This window comes from Mastomys coucha, unplaced genomic scaffold, assembly GCF_008632895.1.
Source record: "Mastomys coucha isolate ucsf_1 unplaced genomic scaffold, UCSF_Mcou_1 pScaffold4, whole genome shotgun sequence".
NCBI classification, from domain to species: domain Eukaryota; kingdom Metazoa; phylum Chordata; class Mammalia; order Rodentia; family Muridae; genus Mastomys; species Mastomys coucha.
The window spans coordinates 24,055,010-24,073,171 of NW_022196910.1; the positions used below are offsets into that span (position 1 = coordinate 24,055,010).

The window sequence follows — 18,162 nt, forward strand, 5'->3', positions numbered from 1 at the left end:
AACTTTTCCCAGGATCACAAAGTGGCAGAGGCAGTCACTAGGCACTCCTGACTAAAGAATAGGAATAGCCATTCATGCTGAGATGTAACCCTGGCACTTGGTTCTCCATGGGTTGCAAGTTGAGCAGCCAGACTGCCAGTGTCTCAGACTACTGGCACCCTGCTCTGTTGGGGGTAAGCTTTTCAACAGTTCATTTTGCTTTGACATTTTATACTTCACCAAGTGTGTGCTACTCTGGTGGCTAAAAAGCAGCTGACACGATTTAACATAAACTGTTGGGTGACATGTAAATCGCACAGAGAAACCACACAGAATTTAAACATTGTGACTTTAAAAGCTGCTCATAGGACCAAGGCCCTTAATTCCTTCAGTTGCCTTGGGCTGGGGGGTGGGAAACCCTCCCCCCCAAACAGAGCAGCCCAACCACTTTTCCCTCAGCTGTGATGCGCAAATGATTTCCGAGAAGAGAAATGAACTTTCAGAGGTTTCTCGATCAGCTGCTAGGTGACATCCGGCATCCGGTCTAACCACGAATCTCAGATGTCATAGCAACACAGGTCATCGGGAACCCAAAATAGTCCTGCCCAGAGCTCTTTCCACTTCTCACTTGTGCATGTGCAGGAAAGGTGTCTGTCTGTCAGCCAGCACCTGCTGCTCTTCAGAGACTGGGTGGTGCGATGCATCGCTGCGGCTGTTTAATCAGCTTTGTCTATCCAGCAGCAACCCCTTCTAGACAAGCTCTTTTCCTTTCATCCAAGAGTCTCCCGAACTCTTCAGACCCACACACACATGTGGTGTTTCCACAGGGCTTGACAATGTGTGAAATCCTCTCTAATCTCCGGCCCTTCCTCGCTTAACTCCAAAGCGCGATGTTTTCTTTTTGTAGAAGCTCATTGGAGGCCTTAAGAGAGATAACGTGCAAGAAAGACTTTTGGGCTCTTCTGGAGCTCACTCTCGCCTCAAGTCGTGCGTATCATTTGATCACAGTTCCTGGCTCTGTGTTCTGCAGTGAGACATGCTGCTGCTGCTGCAAGCCATTTACTCCTAAAGAGTTCACTATTCTGCCTTCTCCGAAGTGCTGGGATCACAGGTGTGTGTCACCTCAGCCAGCTGACAATGCAGACTGGATTTGAGATCTTATCTAAAGAAAACTCACTGAGTTTTCCTGAGAACAATGTACATGTACGTCATCAAAAATACCAGTGAGGAAATGGTGGTGATGGAGTAAAGCAGCTGAATTTGACCTGACAGAAGTGTATTGTTTTAAGATGAGAAAGAAGGACATTTTGGAGTGTTGGGGATGCTGAATGCTTCATGTATGCTGATTATATACTCTTTCCATAGAGCTACACAGCCAGCCTCCAACAATAATTTTTAGCTGCCCATTTGTATCAAATTTAAAAGGCTCATGCAGAAAATTTGATACAATGAGACACCATGAGGAGTTCCACTCTCCCAGTTTCGGCAAAATCCTTCTTGTATACAGGTGGTTTCAGATATTCTGCGGATCAATCCACATTTTTATTTTAGTTTAATGATGTTATAAAAAGCAGGAAGGTGTACCTTGTATTTTGATCTGTTCACAGTCTAGCAGTATGTGGCATACTCTCTCACCACTCGAGGCAGCACCAAGTTGCAACTGTCAGCCAGATATGGATTGTGAAAGGTAAAATTGATGTTTTGCAGTAGGCACTGTTGTTAAGCTATGGTATTTGGTAGAGCAGGCTCGAGGTGTTCCCAGCCTACAGTGGACTATGGGGATAGAGGAAAACCTCCCAAGAATGTTGCATCTGACATGGCATTCTTTCAAGGAAAGTCTGTCAGGAAGAGAACATACCACTAACTCCTAATAAGGGCAAAGGAAAAATGGACTCGAGGGGAGAGGGTTTAAATTTATGGAGTGTTGACTTTATGGTAGACACTTGATGTAACACTTGGCTAACTTTATTTTCTCCCTTTCTCTCAACAATCCCGTGGGGGTATAAACATTCCTTGTACCTATCACCACCGCTAAAACTCAAAGAGCAGCCCTTTGTCTAGGCTTTAACAGCTGCTGAGTGATGGAGCTAAGGCATACACTCTTGTCTAGGTTGTTTGGAATACGCTGGACAGTCTCCTAATGACCCTAACTCCATCTGAGCCCTGTGAAGTGAAGAGGAATAAGATATATGGTCTGTACTCAACACCTACGGTCTAGTCAGGAGACAAATCAAGAGAATGCTTTGGTAGGCACAAGAAAGGGTACAGAAGCCCACAAGAGCCGTGAATCACCGAGGCGTCCAGGGGTAAAGGAATCCTAGGGGAGGGCAGGCTTGAGAGAGGCTTAGTAGAAAGCTCAGGCTATAGAAACACAGAGGGTCTATTTACTCTTCTAGAAGGGACCGTGTGAAACTGAGAATGCCTATGAGCTCAGGAAGTGCAGTGAGCAGCTACCACTGTGTTGTCTATGTTAGCACACAGGGAGTCCTCTTAGACCCTTGTGCCTCACAGCATGGCCTGTGTTCTGGTATTGCTCACCACCCCTCCCCAGGGACTGTTAGAAATGCAGAATTTGAGGCCTGGCATCAGAAGCACTCAAACTGAATATGCATTTCTGCAAGATCTCTGAGAATGTTTGAGAAGAGCTAGGTTCAGTCTTTCTAGAGTCCTTCTTTTCAATGGATAACTAAGACTGAGCAAGATCCAAAGGCCCTTTTCTCTGCCCTCTGCCCCACCCCCACCACTTCTGCAAAAGCCTCCTTGTCTATCAGGTCTTGAAAGATGCTTCCTCTTAACTGCTTTACCTAAAACCCAGCATCCTCTTCCTGTCGCTTGGGTGCCATGCTCTTCCTTGTCTCCCTCAAGGCCACTGATCTGTGAATGTCCACCCTTGAGAATCTGAAGCAAAGGGATTGGGCACTTGAATATCTATAAACCAGGGTGATCTCTGACAGGAGCCAGTCTCAAGCAACTGCCCTATGTATGTGGTGGTGAACTTAAAAGAATACTGTACATTAGCATGGCTTGTGTTTGACAGGGCCTCTGAAAGAGCAGCATAGCTCTCATCTTGGAATCAGAACACCCCAGGCAGAGAGAAACACCCCCAAACCTAGGATAGGGCCTGCTGGCTCATCTGGCAATTTGGTTCAGACTTCTGACTTACAGCTACCATCTGGGAAGATTCCAGGTGCAGTGGAATTCAGGGAAAGAAACCCTATGGCTGGGTGTGGCATCATGCTCCTATAATCCCAACATGTGGGATGCTGAGGTAAGATGACAATGAGTTTGACTTCCCTAGGGACTCCATGATAAGACCCTGTTTACCACACATAAGGGAAACTGCACAAAACCTGAAATGTGCTGTAGGTTCAGCCATGACATATGAAGAGTTTTGAACTTGTGACTCCCATCCACATAACAAAACACAATAAAACAAGTAAGACAGCAACAAAAAAAATTGAACAAACTAAACCAACAGCTCTTCTTAGAGCCTTCAGAGAAATGAGGTCACAGACTGTTGCCCACAAGCAAGAGCGGCAGGCCCAGGAGCATGGAGAACATCAGTTCACCAAAAGCAGAAGTGTGGAAACAGAAACCACTCACAACCACCAACAAATCGCGTTGTTCCCGTCTGCTCAAGCCTGAGAATTAGACATCTTAGAGTGTCCAATCAAAGGACCTTTCCTGAGTTTTATCTCTATCAGACTCCTACTGTGTGAAAAAGAAAGTAAAGCACTGTGTTGCTTCCCCACAGGGTAGGGACATCACCATTTTATACTATACCTGAAATTCTGGATTCTCCTTGTTAAGACTTACCCTTAAGTGCACTGGTGCAGCAGAGCCTGACTCATGGGGTTTTACCAGGGGCTTAACTGGTCTGGGAAGGGGAATACCCAACGTGGGCTCACTGAAACAGAACTGATCCAGGACTGTTGAGTTGTCCCCTTCTTCTACCAACAGGTCAACAGCCCTCCTGACATCACAGAGAGAGCAGCAGAAAAAACCTGCAAGCCTCAAGCTTATTCAGGAGTCTCTAGGCTGACCCAAAGATAACAGAGGTGGCACAAAGGACATGAAAGGTTTCATCTTTTTCACACATTGAAGTTTCCAGAACTGATAGCCAGGTAGACACAAAGGGACACTAAACTTGGATGCCTCTACAGTGAAGATATTCATGTATCTAGGCGTAGTCTGCTCGCATGGAATGTTCTAGCACCTCTACTTAGTATAAAGGACTAAGGAGAATAGCCACATGGTTTAGGCACTGATAGAGGAAATAAAATCACTTTACAAAATCCTCATATGTCCTTTAGCCACAAGCAAGTATTTATCCTGAGGTCTTGCTGCCCTGTGAAGTCCACAACAGCTGAGACAGCCCTGGTGGTTCATGTTTATAATCCCATTGCTTAGAAGGCTGAGTCAAGAGGCTAGCCTTGAATTTCAGACCAGGCTGGGCTACAGACAGTGATCCTATCTAAGAGATAAAAAGACATGGGAACTGGACGTTAGAGCCCTGTAAGATTGTATGTTTCAAGTCATCAAGTTGTCAGTGAAGGCTTTATGGTTTATTGTAGTGAGAAGTTAAGTTAATAAGTATTTGTAGATGATTTCATCTTGGCAAATCTTACAGGTCAAACTGATACCTTTGCCCAACCTGCCAACCAGTGTGTAGCTGTCATAGGATTCCCTTTGCTAAGGACTGAGAGCATCTATCTTCTAGACATGATTCATATATTCATTGTATAGTTAAGAGGAATTTGCGTGCCCTTTCTAGGGCTGTTTTCCTATTTATAAAAGAGGATCATTCTAGCTAGCATCTTCCAGCTCCAGAGTCCTGATCAAATAAAGTAATAACAAGCCCATCAATGACATTAGTTGGAAACATTTGAAAAATCTACAATTTTATATAATATGGTGTGAATGAGACATCATTGAAATTATATACAATCCAGATGTGATTTAAATAGCAGTCCTTTAAAGATGATTATTTTAGTAGAAATCATGAATTTTTACAACATCTCCTCATGGGAATCCACCCTTCACCTCTCTTTGTATCCCTCAACAGAACACCATTTATGTCCTGAAAAGATTTGGAGAGAAACAGAGCCCTGAAATTTGTAAGCATACTGAGGACACTCTAGTTGGTTTTTAAAATTGGCCATATGTGGAATTTTCTCTAAAAGGAAACCAAAATAAAATAATGTTGACATGGCAAACAAACCGCCATCCTTCCTGTGAACAATATTTTTAGGAGTTACGGGTAAATGAATCAGGACCATTCTCGGTGATCTTTCCCCCCCCTCCCCAAGGACAACACAAAAGAAGCTAAAAATAAGTTCCTTGTCCCAAGTGCAATTGAGATTTTATTACTGGTAAACAATTGTGAAGAATGTTTTGGGACATTTGAGGATCATATAAGTCAATAAGGCTCAATCCACAGCATCTAAAATTCTTAACTCGTACACAGAACACATGATCAACATTTCATTGAGCAGGATTATATGACCCTAATGACCTGAGGGAGGATAAAATTAGATGAAAATGGACATCAGTCAACACTCTCCAGTCCTGCTCATGAAAACAGACTGCAGAGGAGAGAGGCCAGACTTGGGTTGCTTCCTGCAGCTTGTATGCCCGTGGGAGGTGATCTGGGCCCTGGGCATAGTTTGAGGTCTGGGAAGCTTGATGGCAAGTTCAATAAACAGCTGACCGATGTGACTCAAATAAAGGAAGTAGATTCATGTCAGGGCTGGGCTGGTTGTGTCTCCAAAATAGTATGGGCTAAAATAGAAGTTGAAACAGCTATGAAGTACAGACCAAGTGTGAACATAATCAGATTGCCAATGGGTTGGGGCATCAGCACCTACTCTTTTGTAAGCAGGAAAGCATTGTAGCAAAGCAGCTGGGCCTTGGACCCTGACTCTGTATTCAAATGCTTCTCTTTACTTGAAGAAAATCCATAAGCCTTTCAGCCTCCATGGCTTCATCTACAAAATAGTGCTCATGATGACCACAGCACCCAAATCATCTAGAAAGACCAGACCATACAGGATGTGAGAGATGGATAAGTGGGTAAGCTGCTTTCTGAGCAAGCATGAGGGTTTGATTTTGGACCCTCCCCCCCGACCCCCCCGAAACCATGTAAAAGTGATCTACGTCAGTGCTGGGTGGGGTTGGGTACAGAGATAGTTAGATTCCTGGGCTCAATGTCCAGCCATTCTAACTGAATTACTGAGTCCCAAATTTGTAAGAGACCTTGTCTCAGAAAGGAAGGTGGAACAGAGGAAGATACCTGATTTGACCTCTGACCTTCACATATGCATATGTATGCAAACATAGGCACCGCTAATTCTAGCTATTTTTTTCTGCCTCTGTGATCAAACACTGAACAGAAGCCACTCAAGAAGGGAAGGGTTTGTTTGGTTTACGCTTCCATCATGGAGGGAAGACAGGGCAGGAACTCAAGAAAGAATAAAACAGAAACCATGGAAGAATACCACTTATTGGCTTGCTCCAGAGGTTCATGTTCAGCTAGCTTTATATACAACTTTGGACCACCTGCATAGAGATGGTCCTAACATTATGTCGAGACAACGATTGATGGGGCACACAGCAAAACACAGTGCTCTGTTCTGTCTATGACAAGTGTCCATTTGCTTCTCTTTGTCTTTTCAGGCTAGAGTATGTTAGGGGGAAGAATGTTTCAAGAACATCCCAAAATGACTAGACAGGCTGTTTACAAAGTTAAAGTGCTCAGCGTATGAGTGGATGACATGAATAGAAGATACACACCAACACAATCAAACATTTTTCCTTAAAATGAGACTCCATTTAGAATCTTGTTTGCAGACATAACTGGCTAAGGCGAAGCCATGGTAGACTAGAGTGGAACTTAATTTAATAACTGAGATCTTCAGAATTGTCACAGAGGGACACGGAGAGGAATGGTTTATGAAAAGACACTGAGGAATTCTTTGTGGCAATGGAGACAAAGGCCAGGACTGTATTCCTTGAGTCAGGGGAAACAGGAATTAATGGCAATTTCCAGAAGCAGGTAAAACACTTGGAAGGTCCTCCTTCTAGAATTCAAAGAGGAAATCAGCGGTTAACACCCAACTGGGAGAGTGGACCCAGTAACTGTGAAAGAAGAAATGCCTATTGTTTAAGCCACTTGTTACTGCAATGAGAAGAAATGAATAAAGCATCTTTGAGGAACAAGATCAGTCCAGTTGCCAACTGATCCCCTGAATTTGATGTTTAAAAGACTCTCCTACTTCCTGCTCTGTCAGATTGCCCATCAGTGGAGAAATTTAGCTCTACCTTGCCACCAGGGTGGGTATCCTGTCCTGCTGTTTTCTTAGGTTAGCAGGGGTTGGGGGTGGGAGTACTAGACTGGTAAGGGCACAAATTCCTTCAATGTAAAAAACAATTGAACAGTTCTTAAATAAGAGTCCAGCTGTCACTTATCTTTGACTGGCCCAAGAACCTAGACATGAAGCTCTGACACATGATAAAGTCTCTGTTTAGACTGGAGCAATGGAAGGAGCCCCAGTACCAGTGGTTCCCTGGGAGGTGATGTTAGACAGGACCCAAGAGATGTGCAAAGGGCGAGGAAGGGAGAAATTTGTGAATGGCATGGGAGAGAATCCCATTTGACGGTGCTGTTTTAATCTCTTGTATCTACACAACTCTCCTCCATGGCTGGGATCCACGTTTATCTCAAGAAAATATATTCAAGGAAAACTTACTCTCTACCCATGATTATTCCATATTCAGTAACTCTGGTTAAACACAGGCCTCCTGCCAAAAAGGATCTTCAGTGTGTTTAAACAGAACAACGGAAGTGCCATTTCCAGTCCAACGTATTCAAGATTTTCATCCTGCTAAATGGTCTAACACAGCAGGGTGCATGCGGGAAGATGCTGGTGACCCTTTAAACAAACCTCTCAGGTGGTGACATGGGGTGAAGGTTTTATTGCCCCATGCTTGAAGGAGTTGTCTAATTCTTAGAAAATGCAAGTCTGAGTCTCTATGTATTTGAATTGAAGCTCACAGAACTTTTGGGGTTCAGTGTCACAAATCTATAAGAACCTTGAAGGCACGTCTATCTGTACCATTCAACAATGGCTCCCAGTTTTGTGCAGGAAACTGAATAGCAGGCTTAAGAGCTATCATGTAATAGAGTGGCAAGCCAATAAAGTGTTAAGACCTGTTCCCCTATGTACAGGGCAGGATGACGAGACATCTTTACATTGAAGAACACTAATGTCTTCCTCATCGTTGAATGAGACTGCCTTTCTTTTTATAGGAATATTGGCATTCTCCATCTTTCTCCAAATATTGACATTCCCTGGTCTGTATTTTTTATAGCTGAAGGCTGTTTTACTGTCCAGAAAATACCAAGCCCCGTAGAGCACATTCACAGTGCTTCCTCTCTCTAGAGTTCTGTGCTTCTCATTGTCTTGAGCTCCTCAGAGTCAGGAAACTTTACTCCAAAGAGCTTCTGCTACTGGTGGAGTTTGTGCCTTTCCCTCATCCTTCTGTGGTAGTTCATAATCACCCACTGCTTAGATACTCAGTTCTACAACATAACATTTCTTATGCCCCCCCACCATTGATAGTCATCTCTTCCAACCACTGTCCATAAAACAGCTTGTCATGAAACAAGACAAAGCTAAAACAAAATAAAACAAAAATATTCCAGAGTATTCTGGAGTATTCTAGAGACAGAATGATATGCTATATTTGAATATTCATTTATAGATTCTGATTCTCTCTTGGAATAGATTTAAATAAAATGTTTCTCTTCATTTAATGAGAATTTTTTTAGTTGGGGTCGTGGCTGTGGAGTCATGGGGTCTCATTTTTTTTCTGCTCTTTGGTTTGTATAAGTAACTTTGTCTTCAGAACACAACCACATTTACTGCTTTAATAAATCTTTCAGCACCTGCTTTGTAACTAGCTCTCTTCTAAGCACTGGATGCATTAACAGAGGTAAAGAAGACAAGTAGAATTCCGGCCTTCATCGAACCTGTATCCCAGTGTTCAACACCAGCTGTAAGCACATGAACTAACTTTATCATTCCAAATAGGATTTGTGTCATGAAGACAAAGAGTGGGCTGGAATGACAGTTGGATAGTTACAAGTACTATCTGCTCTTGTGGAGGACCCTGGCTCAACTCCCAGAATCCACACAGAGGCTTATAAACATCTCTAACTCCAGGGGATCGGAGGTCCTATTCTGACCATGGACACTGGCCACGTATATATGTACACACAAACAAAACACTCATACACACAAAATAAATCACTTTTTAAAAGTAGTAAAGAGTAAAAGCACAGGAGGAATAAGCAACTAGAAGTGTTCATTCTGAGGTGACCTTGTCTGAAGAGGGGCATTGAATACCAAAGGATAAAAAGAAGCTATATTTAAATCCCAAGAGGAAGAATGTTCTATGGAGACTAGCTGGTAGCATCATGTGTCACTAAAAAGGATATATGTGGCTCTAAAGGATGACTTAGGGAAAGGATGAAGGGTAAATGGAACCCAAAGCTACAGAGTTCTATAAGGACCTGGTGTGGATCTATTCCAAAGCTGACTTTGTAAGACACTGAAAGGTTATTTACCATTGCCACAGTGTGGCCTGGCCCATGTTTAAATGATTGCTAAAGCTGTGTGAGGGAAATAAATTGGAGACAATAAGTGAACAGCGCTCTATTATGGAAACATTGCATTGCTCTAGGCCAAAGATGATGTTGGTAGCAGAAGAGAATGGAGGCAGACAGACACACACAGTGGAAATATTTTCAAGTTATACTGAACCTATTTGAAAGCAGTTCCACCCAGGGATTAGGTACAAGTGGGATGAGAAGACTGGAGAAGTAGGACTTGGGTGTTTTCTACCTGCCTGGCTCTCAGTAAAGTGTGTAGTGTTAAGTGGTCAAGCCACAAGCATGCTAGAAATTGACTTGACCATTGTGCATGATGAAATCCAAGTCCCCAAACTGATGACCAAGGGAAGGACAAAAGAATGTGGACTAAACAAATTTAATGAATGAAAGAAGAGTTTAAACAAACTCTGTTTCAAACAATATTTACATTATGATTCCTAATGGTAGCAAAATTACATTGTGAATGAGCAATGGAAATGATTTTATGATTGGGGGTCGCCACAACATGAGGAGCTGTACTGGAGGGTCACAGCAGTAGGAAGGTTGAGAACCACTGTTTGAGAGGTTGTGTAAGGGATAGAGGTGGAAGATCAAGACCTCATTTAGAAGGAAGCAGGTCATGAATTAAGGTCAAAGACTATGGTTTTCTCTCCAGGTAGAGTACCAATAAGATTCCAGGGCGGTCCCAGGCCAGGAACAACAGAACTGAATTGTGCGTGATGAACGAGGAATGGGCTGTATGTAGAAAAGACATTTTTAAAGTGATCCTGTGATTTAGGAAGTGATTTTTCACCATCTCCTTGGCTGACTTTGAAGAAAGACTTTAAGAATAAAGAAAAGACCATAAACCACATTGTCTTAAATTACAGAACCAAGTGATTCTGTCTGGGTACATTGATTTAGCCATTATCAAGGACGTTTTGCTAGCATGCTGTTTTCACATTAGCATCAAAGATACCCAGACACAGTTTTTTTCAACAAAATTGCTTTGTAAAAAAAAAAAAAAAAAAAAAACCAAGGCAAAATAATCCTTGTAAAAATTTTAAATAGGAGGCACAAATCTTCCTGTGTTTTAGAGGTTAGATAAAAATAGACGGAGGTTGTATATTTAAATACTAATACAAGTAATTGCAGACACCCATACTTTTATTGGCACTCATAGTTTAATTTAGGATGTTTTTAGAAATGGGGATTTCAAACATCCATATTTATCACCAGGCTTTCTTTCTTTCTTTCCAGATTCAATTTATGGACCATTAAAAAACCAAAAAAAAAAAAAAAAACCCAAAAAAACAAACAAAAAACAAAAACAAAAAACAACAACAATAACAAAAACAAAAACCTTCCTGCTCCCCATATAGTTTTGAGTGATTCCTTCTAAATTCTCTCAAAGCGAGCTTTAAAAATAAAACATCCCCATGTCTATGCTAAAAATGACATGCATGGGTTTAATCTTGCCGTGCTTCTCAGCTGCAGGATAGTCTCCAGAATGTGATTGATGTATTGGCTTTGCTCCAGAAACACGGTCTTCTGTGGAAAGCTTGGCTCTAGCTGATGAGATTGGTGGTGTCTGAGAACTGTGTCTATTCTCTGTCCCTAACTGTGGCTTCCTCCCAGTTCTTCCAGCCAAACGTTATGTGAAATACCAATAAGTTTGTGAAAGAAACACATGTTTGTTAAGGGATGTTCTGGCTATTTCAGGCTTGAAGGGAGATAATAGCTCTTTAAAGGAGAGGAAGAGTGATTTAAAACATTGGCAGGTGGCATCTATCAAAACTGACTTGCAGTCCAATGGGGACTTTTGCATAGTCTCTTAAATCAGGCTGGTCTTTATCCTGTGGTCAAGCCTGAGTCTATGATCTTATCAGAGGTACAGGCAGTGTGTGGACATTTTCCCTGTGGGACATCTAAGAGGCTACCCATCTTCCTTTATGGGAAACTTTCTTCTAAGGATTAACTCAACATTCATATGTCACTAGACAGCTACCCTCTCACCCCAGCCCTAGAACAGAAGGAATAAAGATATAACATTCATTTCATGGGCCATGCATAGTAGGTATTCATTTCTTTTGATAGTTTTCTGTTCTCTCACCTCTTCCTCAGAATCAGGCTCCTTTCTTTCAGTGTCTTCACCACACCCATGCTTATCCTTGTATTCTATTTATTGCATCTAATCATATCCAAGAACTCCCCCCTCCCCCTTATCCCAAGTTTTAAGTTTCTATGGTTTCAGGTGTGAAAATCAACTATAGTCCAAAAATTAGAAAAGAAACCTCCAGAAATAATAATGGGTGCATTTTAAATGGTATATCAGGTGAACAACATGAGAAAATCAAATCTTGAACCATCTCACTCCATCTTGCCTTGGAGGAGATTCCTCTCTTTGTCTAGTGTATCCACATTATATATGCTACCTGCCTGTTAGTCACTACTAACCATCTTGGCTATCAGACCAACTATGGTAGTATTATAACACTTGCATTCAAGGAAAAGTTATGTGGTAGCCTAAAGCTACATTACAACTCACCTTCTCCATCTCATTGTATTGATACTGTATCAACTCATCATCACAAGGATAAGTATATCATACAGAGGTATTTGAGAGAAAGACTGCATTCACATTATTATGATATATTGTCATAGCGTGCAATTATGTATATTCATATAGTTTGTTTATTAATTAATTTTTTCTATTGGATATTTTCTTACTATCCCAGGCCCCAACTGTGCTTCTTAAAATATCCATGAGAAAAGGGGGGAGGGGATTCTGTTGTCTGTCTTCCCTCCTACAATTTCATTTTGCTGTTTGTGTCTTTTGTGTATTTTAAGTCAAGTTCTCACTATGTAGCCCAAAATGGCCTGGAACTTGCTGTGTAGCACAGGCTGGCTTTTCATCAGAAATTCTCCTGCCTCAGCCTCCCACGTGGTAGTATTACAGGTATGTACCACCACATCCAGTTCCCACTAATATTCTTGAGAGAAGGAACATTGATTTACTTGTGAACTTATTTCCAAATTCATGTTATCAGTACCCCGCTTCAGTCCCTTCCATGGGGGAGGACCAGGAAAGAGTCTAGATTGTATTAAGCTCTATTAAGACATTCTCTTTGGATGCTACCTGGCAAGCATGACAGTTAAACTCTTCACTGTTCCAGATCTGCAGGAGGGCAGTAGGCAGTAGGTTTTATGGTGCCACGTAGAACATTCAACACTGTTCTAGAAGCAGAAGAAAAACATATATGTAGTTCCAGAGACCCTTCCCACTAGACTCAGGGGCTTTATGTTAAGCTAGACAGAGAGAAAGAGAGAGAGAGAGAGAGAGAGAGAGAGAGAGAGAGAGAGAGAGAGAGAGAGGCACTATAGAAATGGCCAGTTCAGATACCTGGGACACTATGCCAGTCACTGTGGAAGGGATTACTTGTGACAGTTAGATGCTGCCTGCTCTTGGCCTTCTCATCTGCAGCCAAAAAAGAGAGGAGCACATGGAATTCATTTATCTTCCAACAATTCTCTTGAGTCCAACCACTAATAGTCATGAAATTGGGACAAAAAGCTCAGAACTCAAAAGTAGATGCCATGATTTCAAAAGAGTAATCTTAGTCAATTTTACTTCATTATCCTTCAGTGTCAAATCCTTGAAAATGCAGTGTTTAAACCTTCATTTCTAACCTCTCACATGACCACAGCTCATCACATGACCTGTAACAACATTAGTATTACAAAGTCTCTGGCCAGGAACAAAGTGTCCCTTGTAAACGGATTTTCTGATGTCACTGAAAATAATACCCAGTAAACATTCAATGAAGGAAAAAATAAGTGGCATGTGAACCAGTTTATCTCCATTATGCTTAGTGTTCTTCATAATTATCTCATCCTCTATGTGCTCCATATCTGATTTCAGCAACTAATTCATCTTGCTTTTTTGCCTGCTTCCTTCTACTTCCCCATCCTTCCTTTCCTTCCTTCTGTTTTCTTTCCCCCTCTCTCCCTCCTCCCCTCCCTCCTTTCTACCCCCTCCATCCTAGACTTCTTCCCTCCCTTCCTATCCTTTCTGTTTCTCCTTTCCTTCGTTCTTTAATTCCTTCCTCCCCTCTCAGTCACTAGATCTATCTGGATTTATAAACATTATTTTATATGCACTGCACAGCAATGAGAGGTAAGAATTGTTATAGTTAATTTTAAATTTGAGAAAATGAGGCTCAGTGACATTCAGCAACTTTCAGGATTCAAACCCAGGACTGAAAGACCACAAGATCCATGGTCAACACATTTAATTGGTTTGTGTCTGGCATTTAAAAAGTTATTGGAAAGAGAAACACTTTTTACATTATTAAACATTCATTTTAAAATTAATTAAAACTGAGGAAAAAGAGCTTTGGCAAATATTAGATAAACTAAGAAGGTGACATTTTTTATAGCCCTAAGCAAAAGATAGAATAGAATTGAACAGCGATTGAATATTAGCTTCTCTAGGAATCTTTCTGGTGTATTATTATAATCAGTCAAGTGTCCATAAAGTTACAGTGTAACTATCTGAATGTGATCATTTCACAATGAAATACAATTCTGTGAATGTAGTTTGATGTTCAAGGACACCAATGGTGGCCTCTAGGCACAGAGATAAAGAAATATAGATTAGAGTTTGTGTAAGGGATATCATTCCCAGAAAAGCCTAAGATGCTTTGCTTCTGGCTCCTGGACCCACTCCTTACACAGTAGTATCCATCCTTATGAAGGTACAAATGGCATGTCTATGTTTCTGTTAGAGATTTTTCAGTAGTATAGATGGTTGGTCATATAAATAAATGCTGAGTCCAAGGTGTAGTCCAAAATCCTTGACTAACTCATCTTTGATGTAATGCACACTCTGGTTCCTCAATCCCTCCAGCCTTACATTGGCCACTCTTCCCAATGTGCAGCCTTTGACTTCCACTGGCCTTCTGTGTTACCTTTCCTTTGCCCTCCTCCATCTCTTCTCCTACCTACTATCCCTTTTTCACCTCTGAGCTTTCATGTCCTCTTTTCTTAGAGATGCCATGATAGCACAGGCCAGGTGTGTCTCAGCTGAGTGCTAGCTAGGCCACAGGAGTGGCCATGTTCAATTGCTGCAGTAGCATGGAACCACGGTTTTGTAGGCACTTGAATCTTGAATTTTTCAACTGTCTCTTCTGGTTTCAACACAGGTGATGGAATTCAGGAGTCTTCTGCCACTTTGCCTCTATCTAGTATGTTCTACTGCTGTCAGTCCATGATAAGACACAGAGCAAAAACGCCAAAGCAGAAGCCATGGGACTGTGAACCCGATCACTGTCAACCAGCCCATGGAAGTCACAGTGACTGACTATACATCAGCAACAGCATCTGCTTACCAAATGTCTGAACTGAAACCCTCACCACCACCTGAAGGCACATAGAAGACTGCATTTTGATCAGAAGCTGGCAATGAAAAAAACATTTTCCAGAGATATTCCACTTGAAAATAGCAAGCAGGTTTCTTAAAAGATCAAAGGCTGATTTCAAAGGACAGACTTCACTGAATATCTTTCCATATCCTGATATCTGACATTCACAGACATATGACAGCAAACCCCAGAGTTTCACCGAATGGAGGCTGGCGAGATGGTTCAGTGGGTAAGGGTGCTTTCTGCCAAAACTGATGACCTGAGTTTGATCCCCAGAATCCACATAGTGGAAGGCAAGAACTTACTTTCAAAAGTTGTCCTCTGATCTCCACATGTACAATATAGCACACATCCACTAATATATATATATATATATATATATATATATGTATATATATTACAAATTAACTAACTAGCTAACTAAATAACTAACTAATTTTTAGAATACTGCATGAAACACAGGATTTAGAACCAGAAAAACACCTTCTTACCTTCTTTATAGCCGTGACCTTGGAAAAGTCATTTAACTTCCGAAATCTCAACGTTCTCATCTACAAAATGGAGACTGCGTGTCAACAAACCTCTGTGTGTTATCTTCCATATGTGGGGTGTCAGGAATGTTCAAAGAACTACCGTTTATCAAATTTAAGCAGTTTGGGCTGTCCCTCTACTATCTCAAGTCACATAGAGAGGTTTCAAATTCATGCCTAGAGAGTTGAGTCCCATCATAACTACGAAAGCTGTGAGAGCCACAGAGAGCCAGCCAGGAAGCAGCACTCCTCCATGGTCTCTGCTTCAGTTCCTGCCTCCAGGTCCCTGCTTTGCTTGTGTCCCTGCTTTGGCTCCCCAACATGTAAACCAAATAAACCACTTTCTATCTAAGCTGCTGATCATGATCTTTATCATAGTGATAGGAAGTAAACTATGGCATCTACCAAGTCAGGATCCTTCTGGGAGTGACAGGAGCTGCTATGCTCTTCCACACTGGGATTGTTTTGAAACCCATGATATCTGCTCTCTCTGAAATGTCCATATATCCATTTTGGTCTCTAGGCTCTGTCTTCAAAGCCATGTTTCTAGACAATGAGGCATGGTGCAGAATGGCTTACACACAAGGTCCAGTGCTTAGATGCTGCTCATTGAGTGATGGAGCCTCTCTCACAGGAACCCAGCTCTGCCCTCCTCAATTAGTTTTATTTTCTTCAATCCCGAGGTCAAGATGGGTCCTGCTGACACACGTATTTGGGTATGAAATATGAACTTGGCAGTTGCTAGCTTTGGCATCTGGATATTGCTTAAGCACCTCCTGTTTTCCATTGAGATGAGGTAACGAGAGTATCCCATATCTTCTAATCATTGTGTTATTGAGTGAAATGAATTCATGCAGGCAAACTGACTGACAAACCCTAGAACGGCGAGTGTTCAGAATGTTTGCTTGGACAACTAACTAGTGGTATTCGAGGTTGTTGCAACAACCTGAGCTGAGACGATACATTTCCTGGTATGATACCTCCAAAGGCCAGTAAATACAGCATCATCTAGCCTCCAAGTATAATCAGTTCCCTCTCCTATCTGACTGAGACTTTCACAGTCCAGGCATAGTGCTTAAAGACCATTATGGTCAATGTGTTTCTTACTATTCTTTCTCTTTTGCGTGACCATGTGCCTGGCATGGCCTGGTACAGAGTATATGCTGCATAAATATTTGCTGGATTTATATGAGGAAGGAGTTTGAAAAGGACCACCCAAGTTCATTTCAACTGGATAAATGAATGTGTTATTTTGTATCTTATCTTTGAAACAATTCCTGTTTGATCTTTTCCAGGGGGTAGTGAATGCTATAAATTTGAGGTCCAGAGAACAGAGACTAACATACTAGCCTTAACTGTAAAGAATAAAATCTGTTAAGAATTTTTAAAAAGAAAAGCATGTAGCTCCAATAAACTTATTTCCCCAAGCAAAACTTCACAGTTTTATTAACTATTTTCTTTGGAGAACCAGGGATGAAACACTTACCAGTCTGTCATCTTCCTTATCTCTGTTATTTCCTCACAGCAAGAACCTCACACTGGGGAGAAGGTTTGGAAGGAGGAGGGAAAATGGGCAAATGGTGTCATAATGTTATAATCTAAATATATATGTACACATGAATGTGCACATGTGCATGTGCATATACACACACGCGTGTGCACATACACACACACAAACACACACACACACACACACACACACACACACGCACACACACGTTTTAAATGACTCAGGGCAAAAGAGATGGCTCTACAGTTAAGATCAGTGGCTGCTCCAGTCCCAGAGGGATCCCACATCTTCCTCTGACTAGATATGTAGCAGGCATGCACATACATACATGAAGACAAAACACCTATATACATAAAATAAATAAAATTTAAAGAACAACTAATCACACAAAGGACCTCAAGCTGGGTCTAGGGGAGAAAGTTAGTAGGTTATTGAAAGAACAGTAAGAGGTGACGATGTTGATCCTAAAATAAAAAATGGGATTTGGAAATGGAATGGTGAAGCAAGACAGGGGAGTAAAGAGCTAAAGGAGGAATCTTGACAAAAGAAGATCCATCTACTTTAACAAATAGTGATTTAAGGGTAAAGTTTCCATCAGGAATTTCAGAGGAATCCTGAAGACCCTTATAGAAGTTGGTCTCCATAACCAGTGGCAGTCTCTGCTGTCATTACTTCTAAAGAAAACTAAACATACAGGGAGATACCATTTCTTTTCCATTAAACAGCTAAAATCAAAATATTGGTGGGGTTGGGGTATAGCTTGGTGGGAGAGCATTTGTCTAACACAATTGAGGCCCTGGATTCAATCCTTAGCACACACACAAACACATGCGCGCATACACACACACACACACACACACACACCCAAAAGGACTGTCGATATCACTCCATCAAACATTGAAAAGGATGTGACTCAGGTATAACTCACAGTTTCTGGCATAGATGTAAAAGGAGACCAATGTTTTGAGAGAGCGCTGTCCATTTCTTACAGTTTGATACCATCTGTAGTAGTCATTCTCAGCCTGTGGGTTGCAGCCCTGTTGGGGGTCAAATGACCCTTTCACAGGG

At 41.6% G+C, this 18,162-nt stretch overlaps 1 long non-coding RNA gene across 2 annotated transcripts in view; it reads right to left on the reverse strand.

Annotated features, from left to right (window-relative positions):
• LOC116076224 overlaps positions 1 to 18,115 on the reverse strand; it is a 28,911-nt gene extending 10,796 nt beyond the window's left edge. For both annotated transcript variants that reach the window (XR_004112868.1, XR_004112867.1), the window contains exons 1-5: positions 18,023 to 18,115; positions 17,071 to 17,122; positions 15,546 to 15,605; positions 13,035 to 13,109; positions 12,771 to 12,868 (exon numbers count right to left, since the gene is read on the reverse strand). This is a non-coding gene — a long non-coding RNA (uncharacterized LOC116076224). The remainder of the gene's footprint in view (positions 1 to 12,770; positions 12,869 to 13,034; positions 13,110 to 15,545; positions 15,606 to 17,070; positions 17,123 to 18,022) is intronic.
• Between the last annotated feature and the right edge of the window lie 47 nt (positions 18,116 to 18,162).